A 22,762-nucleotide genomic window follows, 5' to 3' on the forward strand; every position below is an offset into this window, starting at 1 on the left:
ATGGTGTCAAAAGGAGCTTGCTTTAAGGTCTACTACAAGGAAAGAGAAAGTAATAATTACCTTTCTATTTTCTTTACAATTAAAACTGGCCTTTAAGGATAAATATGGACATAGCACATTATTTGTGCTATTCAAGCTGACCTGAAACATATTAGTGTGGGCTCTGAAACTATTTTTTATGAGTTGGAAAAGGATTTAAGTTTGAAATAAAATAACAGCCTTTGTATGTATGTACTGCTTTTTAAGAAAATGGTACGTGCAGTGCCTAAAGGCAGGGCCTGAGAGCCAGAATACATGCATTTCAAACCCAAATTTGCAAACTGCCAACTCTACTATCTCTTTAGATAACCTCTCTGATCTTTAGTTTCCCTATCTATGGAATAAACATGAGAGTACAATCTCCTTCATAGGGCTGTGTGGTGATTAGAGGAACTGACATGTGTGCAGTCTTCTGACGCAGAGCCTGGCACACAGGTGAAGTCCTGCCGTCTTCATTACCGCCACTATCATGGGAATCACAGCTGCAGCACGAAGCAGCCAATGCCCTGACTTAGATACTGAAGTAAACTGTGCAGAAGGTACCTGATCTTACATCGACTCTGGTGCAGAAAAACTGACTTACCGAAGATCACACAACTTTTAGTATTAGAACTCAAAGTAGGTGCCACATCTGATAATCTGTTCTCTTGTTAAGCTAAATGGCTTCTTTCTGAGCTATACTGTACTTATCTTGACTAGTTAATTAGTCAATTTCCAAGAACTATATTGCTCTTCATGAAAAAGAATGCTTTCATCGAATCATACTGGGATGCTTTACAGCTGCACTGCCCAGTGTGGTAGCCACGTGTGACCACTGACCATCTGATGTGTGACGAGGTGTTTGAGAAGTGCTCTAAGTATAAAGCACACATCGGATTTTGAAGATTTCATATGAAAATAAAGTGTAAAAGTATCATTAACAATGTTTATACTGGTTAAAAGTTTAAATTAGTAATACAATATTTTTAATACATTGGGTTAAATAAATGATTAAAAATAATTTCACCTGTTTAATTTTACTTAAGGTGGCTTCTATAAAACTTAAAATTATATTCGTGCCTCACAAGTATGACCTGTATTATATTTATATTGGACAGTTCTATCTAAGATTAATCTTCATGCCTAAATCTGAAAGCTGAAAATACTTTTTAGTTTAATAAGTCAGAAGTGTCCTCTGCCTTCGTTGAAGGCATTATCATCTGCCTGGTCCTCCACACCAGAAATCTAAGAGACATGTTAACTTCTCCCCTCTTCCTCGAGTCCACATGTAATAATGGTTGACTCGTTCTCAAATCCATGCCAATGTCATCATCCCTTCTACCAGGCAGTCCTCACTATTCTTTATGTGGGCATTATAAGAGTCTTCACACCAGTCTCCCTATTCACCAGTCTAAGCTCCCCAAACTCACCTCCTACATTGTCAAATCTGGCCACTCCTGAGCAAGGTCCTTCCACGGGGCCTATTACTGTGTTCACAGACAGCACGTCCACCACCATCATCACCCCTTGCCTTCAGACCCATTCGGATTTATCTCATCTCCTTTGAAGTGCTGTATTTGAAATGATGCAAAGAACTTCTTACGTATGTACATTTTGTTAAGGTTGTGGTGGAGGTGTACCGTTGAGTTGTGGTGGGAGTATGGGGAATGGAAGAGAAGGGAGAGGAAAATGTGGGCAGTGGTATGAAATAATCACTTATTATAAACAGATTAATTTTTGAACGAAATATAGAACACGGATTCAGCATCTTACTAGATGTCCTGGTCAATGCATTGAAATATCATACAGTTTGATCAGACACAACAATGATAATTTCTCCGATTTCCTCAGGACTATGACCTCCTCAGATGAAATCATGTATGCAAAGAGTTTAACAGTGATTGGGACACAGTATTCATAATCATTTTCTATCCCTTTGCTCAAATCTTGCCTCCACCAAGCCTACCTTCCCCCGCCCCCACCCCAATCTTTAGGTGAAAGCCCAGGAGCTGAAATTCAAACTTTCAAAAATATTGGATAGTTTGAGCAAGAGATCACGTTCCAGGTCACAGGCCAGTGATTACTGAAGAGCTTAAATATGTTACTGCATAAGATAATCTTATTTGTTGAGAATAGTGAAGTGATAAAAAGAAAAGGGCCCAGGAGGCAAACTGAGTAAAAATTGGTGAACAAGGGAAAACATGTCTCATGTCTGCTTCTTTCCTGAAAAATTAAACTAACAAGAAACAAAAGAAAAACTGTGGAAGACCAAGTTATTTATCTCTGTATTTCAAACAGCATATACCACAATGTATGGAGCTACCTAAGAGAATTTCATTTAGAATTATCATGAAGCTTGCATCTTGTTGACAGGCGATTTGCTTCCTACTGACATTCTCAGTAAGTATCCTGCTCAATAACTAATCTTTGTTTTTTCTCTCTGGTGGATTCTAAAAATTAAAAAGTAATTATATAAATGACTTAAACACTTCTGTAAAACAATAACTATGGAAACATCATTGGCTCCATGATGAAAGTTGCCATCTTCACTTTAATAATTCTTAGATTTTTTTTCCTTCAAAGACATATAGTCACTTTTTTAAAATTATAAGAATTTTTTATAGTCATTACCCTTGTGGCTCAAAAAGATTTGTATTCAGACTGATGGATTATGTGAAGTACATAATAATTATCTGTACTGTTACCAAAATGAAGACGCATCTAGACAACTGAATTTCTCTATTATTTAGCAGTTGGTCAAAGCCAAACATTCTGATAAGTTGTTATGAAGCTGCCTTTATTTGTAGAATCTGCACGTCTGAAGAATATTTAGAATCCATTTAATCCACCTTCAGACCCAATTTAGGCATCCTGTTCAATTTATTGAGAGGTTTACCCTTTTGCTCTCAGATCTATTCAATAATTCTCCAGACTTTTACGTAATGCTTGAGGAGCCTTTAAGCTTTCTATAACTTTAACCATCAAAATGACAAGCCTGGCTAATTACCACACTAAGAGGCTGACTTCCAATATCAAAATTCCCCCTTTGCAAGAGTTCCAGCACAGGGTGGTGCCTGCTTGTAACTGGGTTAAGATTACCCAAGTTTCTGGAAGACTTAGCTTTTCCTGCTCCCGCTTGGGCAAGGCAAAATGAGATCAGCATTCTTTTCTGATTCCTACAACTCATGTTTTTCAATAGAAAAGGTCAGAAGGATTCTGATCTAAGATTTACATACTATTTCTGTAAAGTTACATAGTGGGGACCACCACACTAGAAGTGTTTGCTCTTTGAGGATGCTAAAATAGAGACTGTGTTGCTTTGACTTTCCCCCTATACTTCCTAGACTCTTCTGTGTTTCTAACATCCCATCTTCCTTCCAATCCCAATCTTTTAGTTCAGGGAGAGGCAAACCATGGCACATGGGCCAAATCCAGATTGCCACCTGTTTTTGTAGATAAGATTCTTGGAACAGAGGCGTGCTCATTTGTTTCCATATCGTCTATGGCTGCCCTCCTGCTGTAACAGGAGAACTGAATAACTGTGAAACAGATCATACACACAGTCTCTGCAAGCCTGAAACATTACAATCCGGCCCTCTGAAAATGTTTCCTGACCTTTGGTCTGGCAAGATCACCGAGTCCTCTTATACCTTCCTTTTCACAACACATATGTGGTAGATGAACAAGTTAAGGGTCACTTTTTCATGAACATGTAATTTCATGTCATGTCTTTGTCTGACTTACTTCACTTAGCATCATGCCCTCCTAGTCCATCCATGTTGCTGCAAATGGCAAAATTTCATTCTTTTTTACGACTGAGTGGTAGTCCATTGTCTATATAATACCACTACTTCTTTATCCATAGGTTGCTTCCATATCTTGGCAATTGTCAATAATGCTGCTGCAATCTTTGGGTGCAAATACCTTTTTGAATTAGTGTGATTTTTTTTTTCAGCTATATACCCAGGAGTAGAATTGCTGGGTGATATGGTAGTTCTCGCTCGGAGAAGGCAATGGCAACCCATTCCAGTACCTTGCCTAGAAAATCCCATGGACAGAGGAGCCTGGTAGGCTATAGTCCATGGGGTTGCTGAGGGTCGGACAAGACTGAGCAACTTCCCTTTCACTTTTCACTTTCATACATTGGAGAAGGAAATGGCAACCCACTCACTCCAGTGTTCTTGCCTGGAGAATCCCAGGGACGGGGGAGCTGGGTGGGCTGCCGTCTATGGGGTCACATAGAGTCGGACCCGACTGAAGTGACTTAGCAGCAGCAGCATGGTAGTTCTAATTTTAGTTTTTGAGAAACCACCATACTGTTTTCCACAGTGGCTGTACCAATTTACATTCCCACTAACAGTGTACAAGGGTTCCTTTTTCTCCACATCCTTGTCAACATTTGTTATTTGTATTCTTTTTCGATGATAGCCATTCTGACAGGTATGAGGTGATATCTCATTTGTGGTTTTGATTTGCATTTTCTTTATAATTAATGATGTTGAGTATCTTTTCCTATTGCCTGTTGACCATCTGCATTTCCTTTTTGGAAAAATGTCTATTCAGCTCCTCTGCTCATTTTAAAATTGTGTTGTTTTGTATGATTCCACTTATATAAAATTCTAGAAAAGACAAATTATAGTGACAGAAAGCACATCAATGGTCACCATGGACCAGAAGCAGGAAAAATGGAATAACTGCAAAGAGGCACAAACAAACTTTTTGAGGTGAAGGAAAATAGTATGTATCACGGGCATGGTGGTGTTTACATGTGATACAACATGTAGTGTTACCCTCTTCAGAAGTCATCAAGTGATACAAATAAACTTAGCTACTCTTATTGTTTACCATGAAAGCTAATTTTTAAATTAAAAATTATTTTACAATATAAATAGTTATATATAGGAAGAGGAATTAGAAGGTACAGAGGAAGCTAGACTCAACTGCATACACCTTATTTGGTATTTATACACATTTCACATAGTTATAAAAGAAAATTAAGCATTATAAAATCAACCCCTTAAAATTTAATGCACAATAAAACAAGCTAACGTAATGTGCACTCACTCCAAAGCCTGATTCTTTTTGAGGAGCTATTCCATGTGACCCTATGGCCCAATAATTTGACTATACATTCTGAGTGGGTATGCTATAGGACAAAAAAATGGCCAAAAAATTATTTTTAGTACTCATATTGTTGATGGCAGTGTTATCACACTAGAAGCTACCAGTAACTACTGAGTGTTACTAATGGACTCAGGAACCAACAAGTGATAATCCCTCACTTGTCAAAGATGAAACAATGTCAATATCATCTTTATTATCAATAAGGATAATACCTGCAATGCACTGAAACATGTCAAATATCTTTAAATCAATGAATTCCAAAAAATTCACAATTCTTTATTATTAAAAGTGCTACATTTTTAAAAATGAATATTTATCCTGCCTTTATTTTAGGAACTTTACCTCAGGGAAATAAAAAAGTTGATGAGGGAATCTTTTCTTATAAAAGCAGTTCGACGAGTAACTGAGGAAGGAGTAATATAATTAAAATTCTGTAGAGCACAAACACAACATTGTAAAGACACTAAGCCCCAATAAAAATTAATAAAAAATCCAACTTCTTTACAACTTCTAGTGAAATAGTGAATCTAAGACATTGATCATCAGTAGCTACTAATATTCAACAAAGAAAAACACTAACTATTACATGTTTAGGTATTTACCTAAATAAACAATACTGCCTGTGAAACAGTCTTGCCAAAAATAAATAAATAAATAAATAACCTATATCCAATCAATCTAGATCTAACTACCAATGCAACAAATAGAAGAGTATGTTAAATGACACCATGTGGATGCAATCAATGATACACTGACCAAGGGAGACCCTATAGGACTACAGGACAAACTTGATTTCTTTAAAAAGTAAGAAGTTTTCATTTAAAAAAGACATGGCAATATAGGAATTATTGTAAATTTGAAGGGGTATGGTATTGTGATAACATTTAAGAAGTAGTGTTTGTTTTAGAGAAACATATAGAAATATTTAGAGACGTATTTACATGGTATCTGGGATTTCCATCAAAATAATATGGAGGTAAAAGGGATATAGGTAAGTCATTAGAGGAAGCAAAATTAGTAACAGATTGATAATTGTTGAAAGGTAGATGAAATTCTTCATTATATGATTCTATTTAGTGCATCTTTGAGATTTTCCATAATTAAAAAAAGCTAGAAGATACTTGCTGTCATAATATAGTAGATTAACAGTTAAATACAAAGAAGATACCTGAGAATAACTTTCAAATGCTTTTTGGAAGTCATCTTATAACTAGGATTTAGAGAATGAATCCTTTAAATAGTGTTGTAAGTAGCAAATCATACTTTCAGATTCAGGTTATTTCGAGGATAATATTTAAATGACAGATTTCAGTTGTTTATGAAACTAAAATGGCAGGTAGAATGAAATAGGATTTTTAACTTGATAGGAAATATTTTTTAAATGCCAGTCATTAATCATTATTTCCAAAAAAAGCCTTATTTTTTTATAGTACTGTAGAGAAGAAAGGGCTTATCAGGTTGCAGTTACAAGTGAGGCAAAGTATCAATGCTGAGACTAATAAGTATTATTGTGCTCTGATGAGGTGCTCCATTGTTACAAGAATATGTGCTAGAATGAGTGTATTAAACTGAGTTTTGCTAAGGAAAATAAACTGAAGTGAATTCACATAGCCCACCAGGTCTATCTTACTGTCATGGATAGCTGATGCTATCCGTGCCCCATCCCCCGCCCCCCGAGTGGTCATCATGGACTGTGGGGCTGCGTATTCCCAAACGGTCAGCCCTACTAGCCCATTAAATCCAGTGGAGTGAGAGATTTTGCTAATATTATCCGAGAATAGAACTACCAATTTAACATCAAAACTAATACTAATTCTTTGTTAAACCTATCATGCTTCTCAAACTTGCTGATTATCCTTACAGCTGAATGTATAGTACTGTACTGTGTTGTCTTGCTATTTTTCAGAAGTAGCTGTTTTTCTCATATCCAGCTTCCTACCACATATTCACACATACCAAAAACATCACAGGACTTCAGGGGAAGTACTGCTTGATGCCCTGATTCACTCCTGAGTCACAAAAGCAGAACTGAAATCTCCTCCTCCAACTGCACCTCATTCAGAGTCTCCCCCCACCATTCAGAGCAATACCCGGAAACCTCAAGCAGCAAGAGTTGGCAGCAGCTGGCCCCTGTCTGAGACCTGATGTGGGGAATGTAAAGAGCTCTTCAGAATAAATGGGTTTAGTTATTTTCATAATCTCCTACTGACCAGACTCTGGAGCAAGATTCAGAGTTCTTCATAAGGATCCACATAAATGTAACACTTACGCAAAGAAATGCACAGCTGAAATTTCATCAAAAATATTTTGCTAGTTATGAGAAGATTTTTACTTAATGCTTATTTTAACCTACTACAATCTAGGCTGTTGAAGTTGTTTAGTTGCTAAGTCATGTCTGAATCCTTTGCGACCGCACCAAGCCCCTCTATCCGTGGAATTCTTCCGGCAAGAATACTGGAGTGGGTTGCCAGGTCCTTCTCCAGGGGATCTTCCTGACCCACAGATTGAACCTGCCCCTCTTGTTTGGCGGGCAGATTCTTTACCACTGAGCCACCTGGGAAGCCCGTACTGTTCTCATTATTTTATAAACACTAATTTAACATCATAAACCTATAAGGTAATCAGTCACAAGCTATCACATAATGAAACACCACAGTTTCATTAAAGAAGAAACTGAAGTGCAGAGATTAAATAATTTATCCCAGGCCACAGCTAGTAAGTAGCAGAGGTGGGATTCGAACCCAGGCTTAAGTTGCTTAACCACTGTATTCTACCACCTCTCTGCTGAACTCCTCTGACACTTCAGCTATGCTATTTCTCAATACAAATTCCCTTTCCCTTTATAGCTAAAGGCCGTATTTTAAACATATCAATCAATTTAAGCTTATGGCAGTTTAAAAGATTATCTTTGAACATATTCTTAAAATCCACATAAAAGGAGACAGACTTCAGAGTAAGGGTCAAGGGGAATTTAAGAATAAGTAACTGAAGAGAATATACAACTCCTAATGGTTCACAGATGGATCCTTAACTGTTCACTTACCAAAAAAACAGGGGGCAACGAAAAATGTTCTCAATCTGCTATGTATTATAAAGGCAAAGGTTCATCCGTTAAAAAAAAGTTGCAAGTTTACTGGCTTTTTTTCTTTCAGTAAGGTAAGTGCATCTCATTTTACATGCTAAAAGCTTACCAGCTCCTGGAAGATTAGGAAGCACTGCTTGTGGACAGAATTTTGGAGGTCCACACAGGAGGAAAGATAGCCCACTTCCAGAAGATGCACAATTGAGACACACGTGAAAGTCAGTGAATACACCATAGCAGAAATTTTGTAAAATGTAACCTATGTTCTACACACTTGAAGACATAATGTGAGAGATTATCACTCTAGAGTTATACTGCTAGATAATTATCTAGAGTTATACTGCTAGATCGGAGAAGGCAATGGCACCCCACTCCAGTACTTTGCCTGGAAAATCCCATGGATGGAGGAGCCTGGTAGGCTGCAGTCCATGGGGTCGCGAAGAGTCGGACACGACTGAGTGACTTCCCTTTCACTTTTCACTTTTATGCATTGCAGAAGGAAATGGCAACCCACTCCAGTGTTCTTGCCTGGAGAATCCCAGGGATGGTGGAGCCTGGTGGGCTGCCGTCTATGGGGTCACACAGAGTCGGACACGACTGAAGTGACTTAGCAGCAGCAGCAGCATACTGCTAGATAATTTATTTTTGTGGTTAGCCTGTTTTACAATTAATTTGAGAAAATGGCCCAATTACTAGGACAGTCTCTTGTACTTTGCAGCTGAACTATACACATTCTATCGCTGCATTCCCTACCCTTGATAATTTGTTGTTGTTCAGTTGCTAAGTCATGTCCAACTCTTTGTGACCGCATGGATCTGTAGCCCACCAGGCTCCTCTGTCCAGAGGATGCTACAAGCAAGAAATGGAGTGGGTTGCCATTTCCTCCTCCAGGGGATCTTCTGGACCCAAGGATCAAACCTGTGCCTCCTGCGCTGGCAGGTGGATTATTTACCACTGTACCAGCTGGGAATCTCCCTTGCTAACTAGCGTGTCTAAAAATATAAATATGTTGAAGTTAATTTAAACTTAAGGGATCAGTGATATGAATATTCTTGTGCTAAATGTAAGTATCCAATGAAAAAATGCCTTTGCAAGTCCAATTCATATAGATGTTATAAGAACAATGGAAAAGATGAACAAAATTCCAAAAGCCTTTAAAAAAGATATAGGGTATCCCCAAGCAAAGGAGCAATACTCTTGGTCTTGTGAAATGAAAAAAAGGGAATTTAAATTTTCTTTTAAGGAGATCTTAGAGCAGGAGGGGAAATTTTAAGCAATGGGAGAAAAACTCCATTGAGGGCTATAGACAACCAATAATTTAATCAACATTTTAAGAAATAGAAAATCAATTCTCCTGCTCTTAAAACAAAAATATAATGATCAAAATGTATTTCAGTTCACTATTCAGGCTAGACAAGGGGAAAAGATGACAAAAACTATAAGAAAGAAAAGACCATCATCTCAGACTTATTCTAATCATCATTTTTACAACCACAGAAACCACATATGGTACATCTTCCTGAATCAGTCCATTTTCAAATATTCTGCACTAATGTTCAGATACATTCATTTGTATTTATCACATGTGCTGACTTTTGAAAGATACTGTTATCAAACCCACTTGGACCCAGTGCTCAGGTTCACTTCTGCTGTAGTCCCAGTTCCAACTCCCACCAGTAGCTGGACACCCTTTGGTTCCCCTATCATTTCCCCCTCAACCTCCCCCATGCCCAGACAATCCCCAGCTCCAATCTGTCTGGGCTCTGTAACTTGACCTTCCTTCTCACTGTGGTAGCCAGGATTCCCACCTTGACCAGCCTTCAGACCTCCAGCCCTAAATTGTTCTCCCATCCTCTACCTCAACTGGACAACATTAGTTTTCTGGCCTCTGAGCCTTGAACTCCCTATTATTCCCCGGCAGCTTTTTGACCACTAGTTCCCTTTCCACAAACCTCAACAACAGAAAAGAGAATTTTAGGTACTTACCTTTGGTCATCCAACTAGGTCTAGTTCCTCCCTCTCTGAAAGGTTCTTTAACAGTGCAGTTAAGATGAAGAAGTAGTGATGGGAAAATCAGTTTGAGTTCTCAAATATTTACTGAGCATCCACTGTATGTCCCAGGCTAGCATGCATTCCTCATTAGCTGATAGGGGTGGATCTGACACAGCCCAGTGAATGAGACATCTTGGGCTCTCAAAACCCTCAGAATTGAATGGGTAAGGGACAGAGGTGAACACGTAACTAGGATATAAGGGTGATCTTAAGGGAGATAATCTAGCTTCACTGGCAGAATGAATTTTAAAGGGAAAGGGTGAACGAGGGACATATGCTTGCCTACACTGTGAGCACAAAAGGAGAAGCAATTATTTCCGAACAGAAGTCTTTGTGGTGGAAATGGCTTTTGGAGCAGCCTGGGAGGGCCAGCGGGTTTTCAGGGAGAGAAAGGAACAGGAGAATGTTCTTGGTATGCTTGCCTACGTAGTTGCCCCCTTGAATATGTCTGGCTGCTCTCACTCATTTTCCAGTGTGGATGTGTATTACTTTGCTAAGGCTGCTGTTAACAAAGTGTGACAAACCGGGTGACTTGAACAACAGAAATTTATTGTCTCAAGTTTCCGGAGGCCAGCAGTTCTAGGTGAAGAAGGGTCTTAGCAGGGTTGGTTCCCCCTGAAGACTGAGAGGGAAAATCTGTTCACCCTTCTTGCCTAGCTTCTGGAGGGCCGATGGCCAGCCTGTCATTCTTTGGCTTGTAGAACCATTACCCTGATCTCCACCTCCTCCCTGTATGTCATTCTTCAAATTTCCCCTTTTTATAAAGACACTGGTCGCTGCACTAAGAATGGCATTAATATAGATGCACACCTAGAAAGGGACAGGTACAGTGAAATGGATTCTTCTGTATGGTTTGTGAAAATCACTCCATACTTACTATGCATATTGTATAGATAAATTAGGAAGATTTTTTATAGCACAAAGGCATTTTCAGATACACAGATTTTTGTTTGGGGGGAATACTGGTCTGTTGCAAATTCTTCACCTCAAAGCCCATAGCACATTGAAGAAACATCTCAAGTTTCATGTTTTTAGATTCTCTATATCTGAACAGACAAGAAAGGCATATTTTATGCTTGCAGATCCCAAGTCTACAAGTGACTTGTTTTCCTCCCGTGAGCGGTAAATGCACAAAGGGAAAAGATAATGCATTTCAGAACAAACAGGATCCAAACAAAAATATTAGAGCTTGGCTCCTGAACAAATGATAAAAGGTTTGATGCCATCTACTCTTACTGTAAGTTCTGTCAAGAGGATACTCAGTTCAAAAGGGAGGAAAGCAAGAGAGGATATTTTCATCCTTCCATTTCGGTAATAGGAGTTGGACAGAAAAGTGGTAATAATACTTTAGATTTTCATGGTGCTTTAGAATTTTCAAAGAGTTCTCACATACTCTTATTTCATTTGACTACTGTTTGGTGGGCAAAATAAGGGCAATGACCCCCATTTTACAGATAATGACATTCACAGAGTTTAAGGGGTCTCCCAACATGACCCAGATAATAAATAATAAGAAACACAAAGAGGGCATCCAAACGTTCAGAACAGCTTTTTGTTAGCCTTTGGGAACACTAGCCTTTAGGGACAGCACGTAGCTTCTCAATGTCAAAACTGAGTTGACTTACGAAGTTCTCACCAAGAATTTGTCACAAAAGATGTTCATGCCAAATGTTTATTAGCTGTTTCAGGTCTAACTGTTTATTAGCTGTTAATCAAAGTGTTCCTGATAAAGCTATTATTTCATTAATGGCTGCCATACATCACATGTAAACAATGAACTACAGAAAAAAAAAAAAACACAACAGGTCCATATCACTCATCCAAAGTATTAAAAGATAATTTAATTTATTCATTGAGACAACAAACGAGTTGAAGGTTGAGCAACGACTCTGTGCTACAGATTGGGTTACATACTGGTGGTAAAATAAGTCCCCGAGTGCCCCATCTTCATGGAGCTCACTGTTTGGCATGTGTCTATGGGGGTTACTCATAACTGTAAAATTATTAAATGTGAAGGGCACTAGGGAAGAAAATTGTGACAGAAAGATCCCCTCTAAGCAGACAGACTGGGATAATCAGGAAAGCCCTTTCTGAGGAGGTGATGTAGGGGCCAAGATTTGAAGTATGTGGATGAGTTAAGAAGGACCAGGAGATTTCACTTTCACTTTTCACTTTCATGCATTGGAGAAGGAAATGGCAACCCACCCCAGTGTTCTTGCCTGGAGAATCCCAGGGACAGGGGAGCCTGGTGGGCTGCCATCTATGGGGTCACACAGAGTCGGACACGACTGAAGCGGCTTAGCAGCAGCAGCAGCAGCAGTGGTGTGGTAGGGGAGGGTGAATACAGAGCAAGGAGATACGAGGCAGAAGAAATGGAGTGCAAAGGCCTCAAATTGGGATACAGCATAGCACATCCTAGAATACAGAAGAACCGTCTATAACAGCCACCTCTACTTTCTCACCTGTTTCTCTCTTTAACACTCTTTAGCCGATTTCCCATCTCCACCACTCCACTCACCCTGTTAAGGTCAGCAATGACCACCATAATGTAAATCCAACCCACACTTCTCTGTCATGTTATTCAATCTCTCACTAGCATTCATGGCTGATCATCAGCCTTCCATTTTAAAAAAGCTAGTAACAATCTCTGGGCTCACCTTCTCGGTTTTCTTTGCTATCTTCTTTTGCTTCGCTTCTCAGTATTAGAGCTACAGGGTTGGGTCCTAAGTGCTGTGCTTTTTTCTGTCTACATCTTTAAGAGATGTCATCCAGTCCCATGGCCTTAATCCCGCTGTATTGTGAATCTCAAATACATACCTCTGGATCTGATCTGTCTACTGAAATGTGATTCATATATAATTGCCTATGTCTCTACCTGAATACCAAACGGGTCTCTCAAACATATGGAAATAAACATGGGTTCCCATCCCTTCAAACCTGCTCATCTTCTAGTCTTCTCCATCTAAGTAAATGAGGAACTACTTCTCACATTTCTCTTCCCCTTACTTAACTCCCACATATACATACTAACAAGTTTCTATCTCCAAAACACATCCTATAATCATTCACTTCTCTCTACCTTGGTTACCATCACCCTAATCTGAAAAAACCTGCCCGGACAAGTTCACATATTCCTGCCAGTCTCCCTGTAGCCATTCCTTCCCTTTTGAAATCTAACTCCATTGTTATGGCTGAGTAATACTCCATGTATACATGTACCACAACTTCTTTATCCAGTCATCTGTTGATGGACATCTAGGCTGTTTCCATGTCCTAGCTATTGTAAATAGTGCTGCAGTGAACACTGGGGTGCATGTGTCCTTTCCAATTATGATTCCTTCAGTGTTCTTGCCTGGAGAATCCCAGGGACAGGGGAGCCTGGTGGCCTGCAGTCTATGGGGTCGCACAGAGTCGGACACGACTGAAGCGACTTAGCAGCAGCAGCAGCAGGGTATATGCCCAGCAGTGGCATTGCTTGGCAAATACAACGTTTCTTTTAACACGCAATTCAGATCACTTCACAGCTATTTCACTTGGAATAACAACCAAACTCCTTAATCTAGCCTACAAGCCTTTCATAACCTGGCCTAAGACCACTTCTCTAACCTCCTCTCCTTCAACCACTTTACATCTTTCTTCCACACTGTGGTAGGCAGGAAAGGCCTCTCTCCCCAAGATGTCCACATCAAAATTCCAGGAACCTGGAATTATGTTGCCTCACATGGCTAAGGGGAATCACAACTGCAGATGAAAGCAAGAAGACATAAGAAGGACAGAGAAGATGAATGCTGTTGGGTAGCCAAGGCAAAAAATGATGGTAAACTGGAGTAGGGAAGCAGCAGTGAAAAAGCTAATGTATTAGAGTGTAATTAGAGCTATAATTTGGAATTAAAATGAATAAGACAAAGTGACAGATTGGGATATAACAGGTCCAAATGAATAGAGCTCAATAATGAGTTTCAGACTGATATTCTAGGCAACTTAGAAGCCTGCCTGTGTGCTCAGTCACTCAGTCATGTCCGACTCTTTGTGACACCTTGGGCTGTAGCCTGCCAGGCTCCTCTGTCCGTGGCATTTTTCAGGCAAGAATACTGGAGTGGGTTGCCATGCCCTTCTCCAGGGGACCTTCCAGACCTAGGAATCAAACCAGAGTCTCTTGCATTTCCTGCACTGGCAGGCAGATTCTTTACCACTAGTGCCACCTTGGATGCAACTAGTTTCCCTATAACAAAATTATCTAAAAGGTGATTTGTCAAAGATCCCTTCTCTCCAGGTGGGCATTACAGGCCACAGCTAAACTCAAGTATCTTGATGGGTTTCACTGTGGAGGTCACATAGCACCTCCCAATTGTGTGATCCAGAGATTCCCAAAATGGGAACCCCAGGGTCCCCAAGATCCTTTCAGGCAGTTGGCAAAACCAAAACCATTTTCATCATCACAAGAACACATTATTTAAAGCCTAGATGACACGTGATATCACAACAGAAGGAATGTTGAAAGAGACAATGCAGTAAGGTAACTGGCAAAAATGTAAAAATAACGCCACTCTGTTTTGTAGAAATTATTTTTCACAAACATGTTAACATATAAGGAGTTCATTACTGAGTTTTAAGGAAACTGAAGTAAAAAACTTCCACGTTTTAATTTCTGACAGTAAACATTAACAAATAAAATCCCAGACAAACAGAAGCTCTTAAAGGTCCTCAGTAATCTTTCGTTGTGAGACAAGGTCCTGGACCAAGGTTTGAGAAGCAGTGTCTGAAAAGGCCACCAGAGGGTTCTGAAGATGGGGACAAGGGACAACAGGCTCCCATGTGCTCCCTCTGGCTGGCAGAGCCTCCTTTAGGCTGGCACTTGGGGATGCTGTCTACGGAAGCCCTGGATTTCATCCCCTGACCCCGGTCTCACCTGGAAGCCTCGAGGCCTTGAGCCCAGTTGGTCTGTGGTCCGCTGCCTGGGTCCAGAGCGCACAATGACCAGTCACTGTCGCGGGGTTGAGTGCCATCTACTTGCGTAAGGGCCAATGCTGACAAACGGGAAAAGGAATCACCGTGGGTGGAGAGGGGCACGGCCGGATGGCGGTGCAGGCACTGGGCCATGGTTGTCGAGGGCCCAGGTCCTCCCCCTGAGTCTGGGCCGCCCCCTTCGACAGGCTGCCCCCGATCTGAGGAGGTCTGAGGTCTGAGGAGTCCAGGAGCCCAAGTTCTCCGAGAGAGAGGGGGGCCCGGCCCTCACCCACCTGTTGCTCTTGATGGAATTTTCGGCCCCACCAGGTTGGGCAGTTTCGTGGTTCTCTGGGGCCCTTCCATCTCCTTAGACAGGAAAATACTAGGCAAAGTCCTCTGGGATCTTGTCATAGTCGTGTTGTCTTCAGGGTCAACGTGGTGAGACGTGTGAGGTGCCCTAAAGCACAGGAAGCGTCGTCTCTAGGTTCCCGCAGCTCAGCTGATAAACGTCGGACTCTGAGCCTGCGCAGTAGCGACCAAGAAATCTACCCCTCACACACTCCCCTTCTTGTGACCCGGAGCTGGAGTGGGGCATCTTCGGCGTGGGGCATCTTTGGCCTGGGGCGGGGCGTCCTCTAAAGAAGATGAGGTGTCCTCAAAAGAAGGCGGGGTTAGCAGGTTTGATTCTGTCTAGCGTTGATAAGCGTTAGTTGATAAGAACTGGGGTTATATGTTTGTTTTGCTTCTGTCTTTAGAAGGTGGAAATGTGTTTTAAGGATTAAAAACAAATACTCTAAGGAGCTGAGCATGGCACATGGCACATATGTGTAAATAATAGTTTGAAGGACAGTAGATTCAGCCTACTCCACCTAAGGAGGATTGTAAAGAAAGAGAACTAGATGCAGGGAAACGAAATTAATATCACATCAACCAGTTATGCATCTGAGGTTTCAACCAACCATCCATTAGAAATATTTAGAAAATTTTTTTCAGAAAATTCCCAAAAGCAAACTTTGAATTTGTGGAGCACCAATAATTACTTAAAGTATTTACAACCATTAGCATAGCATTTACATTGTATAGGACTTCCCTGGTGGCTCAGATGGTAAAGAATCAGCCTGCAATGCAGGAGACCCAGGTTTGATCAATTCCTTGAGTCAAGAAGATCCCATGGAGAAGGGAATGGCTTGTTGTTCAGTCCCTTAGTTTTGCCCGACTCTTCACAATGCCATGGGCTGCAGCACGCCAGGCTTCGCTGTCCTTTACCAACTCCTGGAGCTTGCTCAAACTCATGTCCATTGGGTTGGTGATCCCATCCAACCATCTCATCCTCTGTTGTCCCCTTCTCCTCTTGTCTTCCATCTTTCCCAGCATCAGGGTCTTTCCTAATGAGTCGGCTCTTCCCATCAGGTGGCCAAAGCATTGGAACTTCAGCTTCAGCATCAGTCCTTCCAATGAATATTCAAAATTGGTTTCCTTTAGGATTGACTGGTTTGATCTCTTTGCAGTCCATGTACTCTCAAGAGTCTTCTCCAACACCACAATTCAAAAGCATCAGTTCTTTGGTGCTCAGTTTTCTTTATGGTCCAACTCTCACATCCATACATGACTACTGGAAAAGCCATAGCTTTGACTATATGAACCTTTGTTGGCAAAATGATGTCTCTGCTTTTAAATACACTGTCTAGGTTTGTCATAGCTTTTCTTCCAAGGAGCAAGCATCTTTTAATTTCACAACTACAGTCATCATCTGCAGTGATTTTGCAGCCCAATAAAATAGTCTGTCACTGTTTCCATTGTTTCCACATCTATTTGCCATGAAGTGATGGGACCACATGCCATGATCTTCATTTTTTGAATGTTGAGTTTTATGCCTGGAGAATTTCAGGGACAGAGGAGGCTGGTGGACCACAGTCTATGGGGTGGCAAAGTCGGACATGACTGAGTGACTAACACTTTCATTTTCTACATTTGTAAGTATTATAAATGATCTAGAGATGATTTTAAATATATGGGAGGATGTGTATAGGTTATGTGGTTATGTGAAAATATTAAGCCATTTAACATAAGGGACTTCACTATCCAGTGATTTTGGTATCTGAGGGGGTCCTGGAACCAACCTGCAAGTTACAACTGTACTGAGTTCAGCCTCCGCCAAGCAAACCCTGGGAATCACCTGAGAATATCTGGTGCCCAGATGTTGGTGTCTGTCAACATCTGAATGAGCACCTACCTGTTTGTGTCCTGAGAAGCCACAGAAAAGTGTGTGGTCCAGCAGGAAAGGTTCCTATCTGTACTTAGAGATGTCTCTCCAGCTATGGACTACCTTTGTTGGAACACTGGACACCCTCAGTGGCAGTGGTGGTGTGAAAGGGACATGGTTGGGAATTAAAGGACCAGCTCAAGATTTACACTCCTCTCGATCCAAGCCCAGGCCAGAATGGTGGTGAAACCTCCTCCCTCTTAGCGAACTTGAATCCAGAAGGTCATGACCCAGAGAACGTGATTACAGGCCAAGGAATGACTTTTAAGTTCAAAGGAGCTAGTCAGGACCCGGTTGAGCAGAAGGCTTTGAGAGCTTGAGTTTAAAAGGAAATGGTGGGATTCCCTGGTGGTCCAGTGGGGACTCTGTCCTTCCAGTGCAGGGGGCACAGGTTTGATCCCTGGTTCAAGAACTAAGATCTTGCAAGCAACATGTAAAAAAGTTAAAATTAAAAAATGGAGTGGCAACCTTCTCTAAATCTCAGGGAAAAAGTTGCTCTGTCTCACAAATTCTGAACATGGGCTATAATAGCCTCTCTAGCTCCACTCTTTACACTCTCTACTAGACATTTTCTATGTATATCTAGGTCCCTCAATTAAAAAAGAAATGTTTCTTCTTGCAGCTTTTTGTTTTCCAATATCCAGTCTAGACTGTCTAACCATTATTGTTTTTAATATAATTTCTGATGCCAAAGTAGGGTCAATTCAACAAACCATACTGACAAAATTCAGAAAAACAAGCATATTAATGAATTATAGTTTTGCTCCTTCTACTGTTAAGTTTAATGATCTGTGTAAACAGGGCTATTTGATAGATACATATACATTAAAATACATTCTGGATTCCCAGAGTGATATCCATCTATCTATCTATCTCTCCATCTCTGTATCTACCTATCTATCAATCTATCTATCTATCCACCCATCAATCTACCGAGAGATAAGAGAGCTACAGACTTAGAAGCAGGTGCCCTGGTAGAAACTCAAATTTTCATGTCTTATACCAAATGTTCATGGTCACTTGCAGTGCTAATCAATGCTGGATATTTTATATTGAAAATACCCATTTCAAACAATGACCTTCACATTGAAAATGCAAATCCTAATTAGAAACCCCTGAGTCAGCTAATGAAAAGTTTTGTATGTGTAAGTTCAAGGCAAATTATAATACACATATCTAAGGCACAAGAAATGTGAAGAAACTAGTGTAAGAATCTCTGAAGTACATTCCTAGAGCTCATAAAAAGAATTTGGCAACCGTTAGAAGAACTGCATCCTGGCAGTTCTTCAAAAGCTTGGCAATCCTGAAAAGTTGACCAGTACTCAATCCCTAGCAAGAACTGAGTGAAGTCAGACTACATATTATGTTCAGTTCTCTTCAACTTTTTCTGTGCTGTTGTATTTGAGAATGCAACAAGGGACTTAGAAAGCTGTGTCACAACATATATTTTGACATCTGGGAGACTCTTTCACCTTATCAGATTACAAACATTATCAGGTATCATTGACAGTGACACAGAAATTGTGGGATGTAGACAGATGATTGTGTTCTAAAGCACAGAAGCTGAAGCAGCAGGTAATTTATCACTCTCAGCTTTCAGAGTCAGTGTAGCATGGGGGGCTGGCAGTGAGCCTTGAGATCAAATACTAGTTTACACAAGGGAATATTGTACCCAAGTCATTGAGGTTTCTTAGAAAATGAGAACTGTCACTGGGTTCTGCCTCTTAGGTTAGATAATATCCAGCAATGATAGATGCAGAGGAAGAAAACTGAGTTGAAAGGGAGGAAGGTGAGAAGAATGTATACCAGAAGAAAAAGAAGCATTCTTATTATTTAGAAATTGACAAAAGTGACAACCACATGGCTCCCAGGTAGAAGTTTAAGGCAAGTGGCATGATGGTTAAGTATCATCTTAACCAACTCCAACTCCTGGGAGTCCTGGGTTTGAATCCTGGCTTTGTCATGTCTCAACTTTACAAAATGGGCAGATGAATTTCAACCTAGCTTCCCTGGTGGCTCAGATGGTAAATAATCTGCCTACAATGCAGAAGACCTGGTTTCGATCCCTGGGTTAGGAAGAAACCTGGGCTTGGGAGGTCCTGGCTTTGAATCCTGGCTTTGTCATGTCTCAACTTTACAAAATGGGCAGATGAATTTCACCCTGGCTTCCCTGGTGGCTCAGATGGTAAATAATCTGCCTACAGTGCAGGAGACCTGGTTTCGATCCCTAGGTTGGGAAGATCCCCTGGAGGATGGCATGGCAACCCACTCCAGTATTCTTGCCCGGAGAATCCCCATGAAAGAGGAGCCTGGCAGGCCACAGTCTATGGGGTGGCAAAAAGTCAGACACTTTTGGGCAACTAAGTACAGCATTAGGGATAATAATGATGGTATCATAAAGAATTGAATAAGGAATATGTAGAATGAGTAAACAACAAGGTCCTATTGTATAGCACAGGGAACTACATTCAATATTCCATGATAAACCATCATGGAAAAGAATATGAAAAAGGATATATATGTATATATATGTATTTATACATGTACTGAATCTCTTTGCTGTACAGAAGAAATTAACACAACATTGTAAATAACTATCATCGATAAAATTTTTTAAAAATTAAAAATAAATATTATTTAAATTGAACTGAATGATTCACTGTGGTAACAATTGATGGATATATACAGCATACACATATATGAATAGAACATCTATAAATATGCAGCCAGAGCTTTATATTTAGAAATAAGTGACCTGGGGTTCAGTCTCAGTTCTGACACTTAAATTGCTCTGTAACTTTAAACTAGTTAAACAGTCTTCTCTTTTGTTTTCTCCAACTGAAGAACACAGATAATAAATCCCTAACTAACACCATTATTCTGAGAATCAAATATACTTGGATGAAGAGTTTATGATTTCTTCTAAAAAATACAATATTAGCAATTAGAATCAATAAGAATAAACATTTTTAATTGTGGTAAAATACAACTAACATAAAATTCACCCTCTTTGTTTCTAAATGAAGAGCTCTACAGTGTTAATTACGTTCACACTACCATACAAGCAACTTTCAGAATTCCAGAAGTTTTTCATCTCGCAAAATCAAAACTCTGTATTCATTAAATAACAACTTCCAATCCCCCTCACAACTCAGTTCTTGGAAACCACAACTATACTTTCTATCTCTACAAATTGACTATTCTGGACACCTCATATAAATGGAATCATGTAATATTTGTCTTTTCATGACTGGTTTATTTCACTCAAGCATATCCTCCAGTTTCATCCATGTGTATAGAATGTCCTTCCTTTTCAAGGCTGAATATAATATCCCTCTATTGGATATTAATGTGAATAATGTTCCTTCTCTGGGGTGTTCATTATTTTTAACTCCTGTTCTTCTTTTGGAGACATTTTAAGCTTCAGCCTCTTACCAACATGTATATCTTTCAATGTGATTCATTTATCACAACCAGCCTGATAAACTCATTTCTTTCACACCAAACACTATTCTGCTTTCTTCTGAGAACATCTAGTTCACAAAAAAAGAGGAGCCTGACAGCAGTAACTATAATAGGTCAGTGCTGTGCCTACCTGACATAAAAAGCATTTCAACGAATTCAAAATGATTAATGATAGTCTCTTAATTTAGCTGTGCCCAGAGAAACTGCAATGATTTGGTGTGTCTGTCACTATCCTTGAAGAAAAGTCATTTTTCACAGGAGCTATCTAGTCTGTTGTTATAATTGATAATATGGTCTAATGCTAAAGTTTAGTGTTGCTGATTCTGCAAAGAGAAAAGTTTGCCTAACCTAAAAGCACTTGCTTTATATAATTTTCTGCAACTGTTTATTGAAGGAGAAAGACCGAAGCACACATACCCTTACAGGATATAATACTCCATAGAGATTGGTTACTGAGTGTTTTATTTCAAGGGTTTTAAAAAATTATCTTACTTTCTCACTTCGTTAGTAAAGATACTTTTATGTAGCTTTTTATTTTACTACAGATACCCCACTCCAGTACTCTTGCCTGGAAAACCCCATGGATGGAGGAGCCTGGTGGGCTGCAGTCCATGGGGTCGCTAAGTCAGACACGACTGAGCAACTTCACTTTCACTTTTCACTTCCATGCATTGGAGAAGGCAATGGCAAACCACTCCAGTGTTCTTGCCTGGAGAATCCCAGGGATGGGGGAGCCTGATGGGCTGCCGTCTACAGGGTCACACAGAGTCGGACACGTCTGAAGTGACTTAGCAGCAGCAGCAGAGAACTGAAAGTCAATCTCAAAACATAAATCATTTCTAGGAGTTGTTTGAATTTTTTTTTTTCCAAATAAAGACATGTCACTTTTTCTTTCTGAGCTTTTTATTTGCATGTGGTTTGAATGGTTTTCTCAAACAGGAAATGTTTCAATACACAGATGATGAAACGAATTTGAGATGAATATCAAGGAACTTCCAGAGAGAAGTGTGAACCTTTCGTGGGTCTTGGCTTACGGTTTTCTGCTGCAGTGTTGTCTCTCAATCTCGATCATTTTCTCTGTTTATTTCAGGATACATGTGTGAATGATGAAGAGCACAACATTGATTACAGTCTGAAAGGAATTGCTTCTCATTGGTGTGTATATTATCCTGTATGATGAGCAGGGGACGATATGGTCCCTGGGTGTGGGGCACCCAGGATCATTCCTACCAGGCTCAGACACACCTATCCTTAGCTGCTGCTTTGAGGTTACACTTGTAAATGGCTCAACACTTTTGTTTATCCAATATTGACTTTACCTCTTCTAACTATTGACTAATTTTTATAGGTCAATTACTACAGCATATTCTCTACATAAATTATTAAGTAAATTCTGGTTGCTGTACCACTGAATTTAAGACTAGATGGAAATTGAATAACTTAGTCTCAGCAGGATCAAATTTGACAGCATATACCCATATTACCTTGATTCATGGACCTAACATTCCAGGTTCCTATACAATATTGCTCTTTATAGCATCAGACCTTGCTTCTATCACCAGTCCTATCCACAACTGGGTATTGTTTTTGCTTTGGTTCCATCCCTTCATTCTTTCTGGAGTTATCTCTCCACTGATCTCTAGTAGCATATTGCGCGCTTACGGACCTGGGGAGTTCCTCTTTCAGTATCCTATCATTTTGCCTTTTCATTCTGTTCATGGGGTTCTCAAGGCAAGAATACTGAAGTGATTTGCCATTCCCATCTTCAGTGGACCATATTCTGTCCATGACCCGTCCATCTTGGGTGGCCC

This window comes from Bubalus bubalis, chromosome 22, assembly GCF_019923935.1.
Source record: "Bubalus bubalis isolate 160015118507 breed Murrah chromosome 22, NDDB_SH_1, whole genome shotgun sequence".
NCBI classification, from domain to species: Eukaryota; Metazoa; Chordata; class Mammalia; order Artiodactyla; family Bovidae; genus Bubalus; species Bubalus bubalis.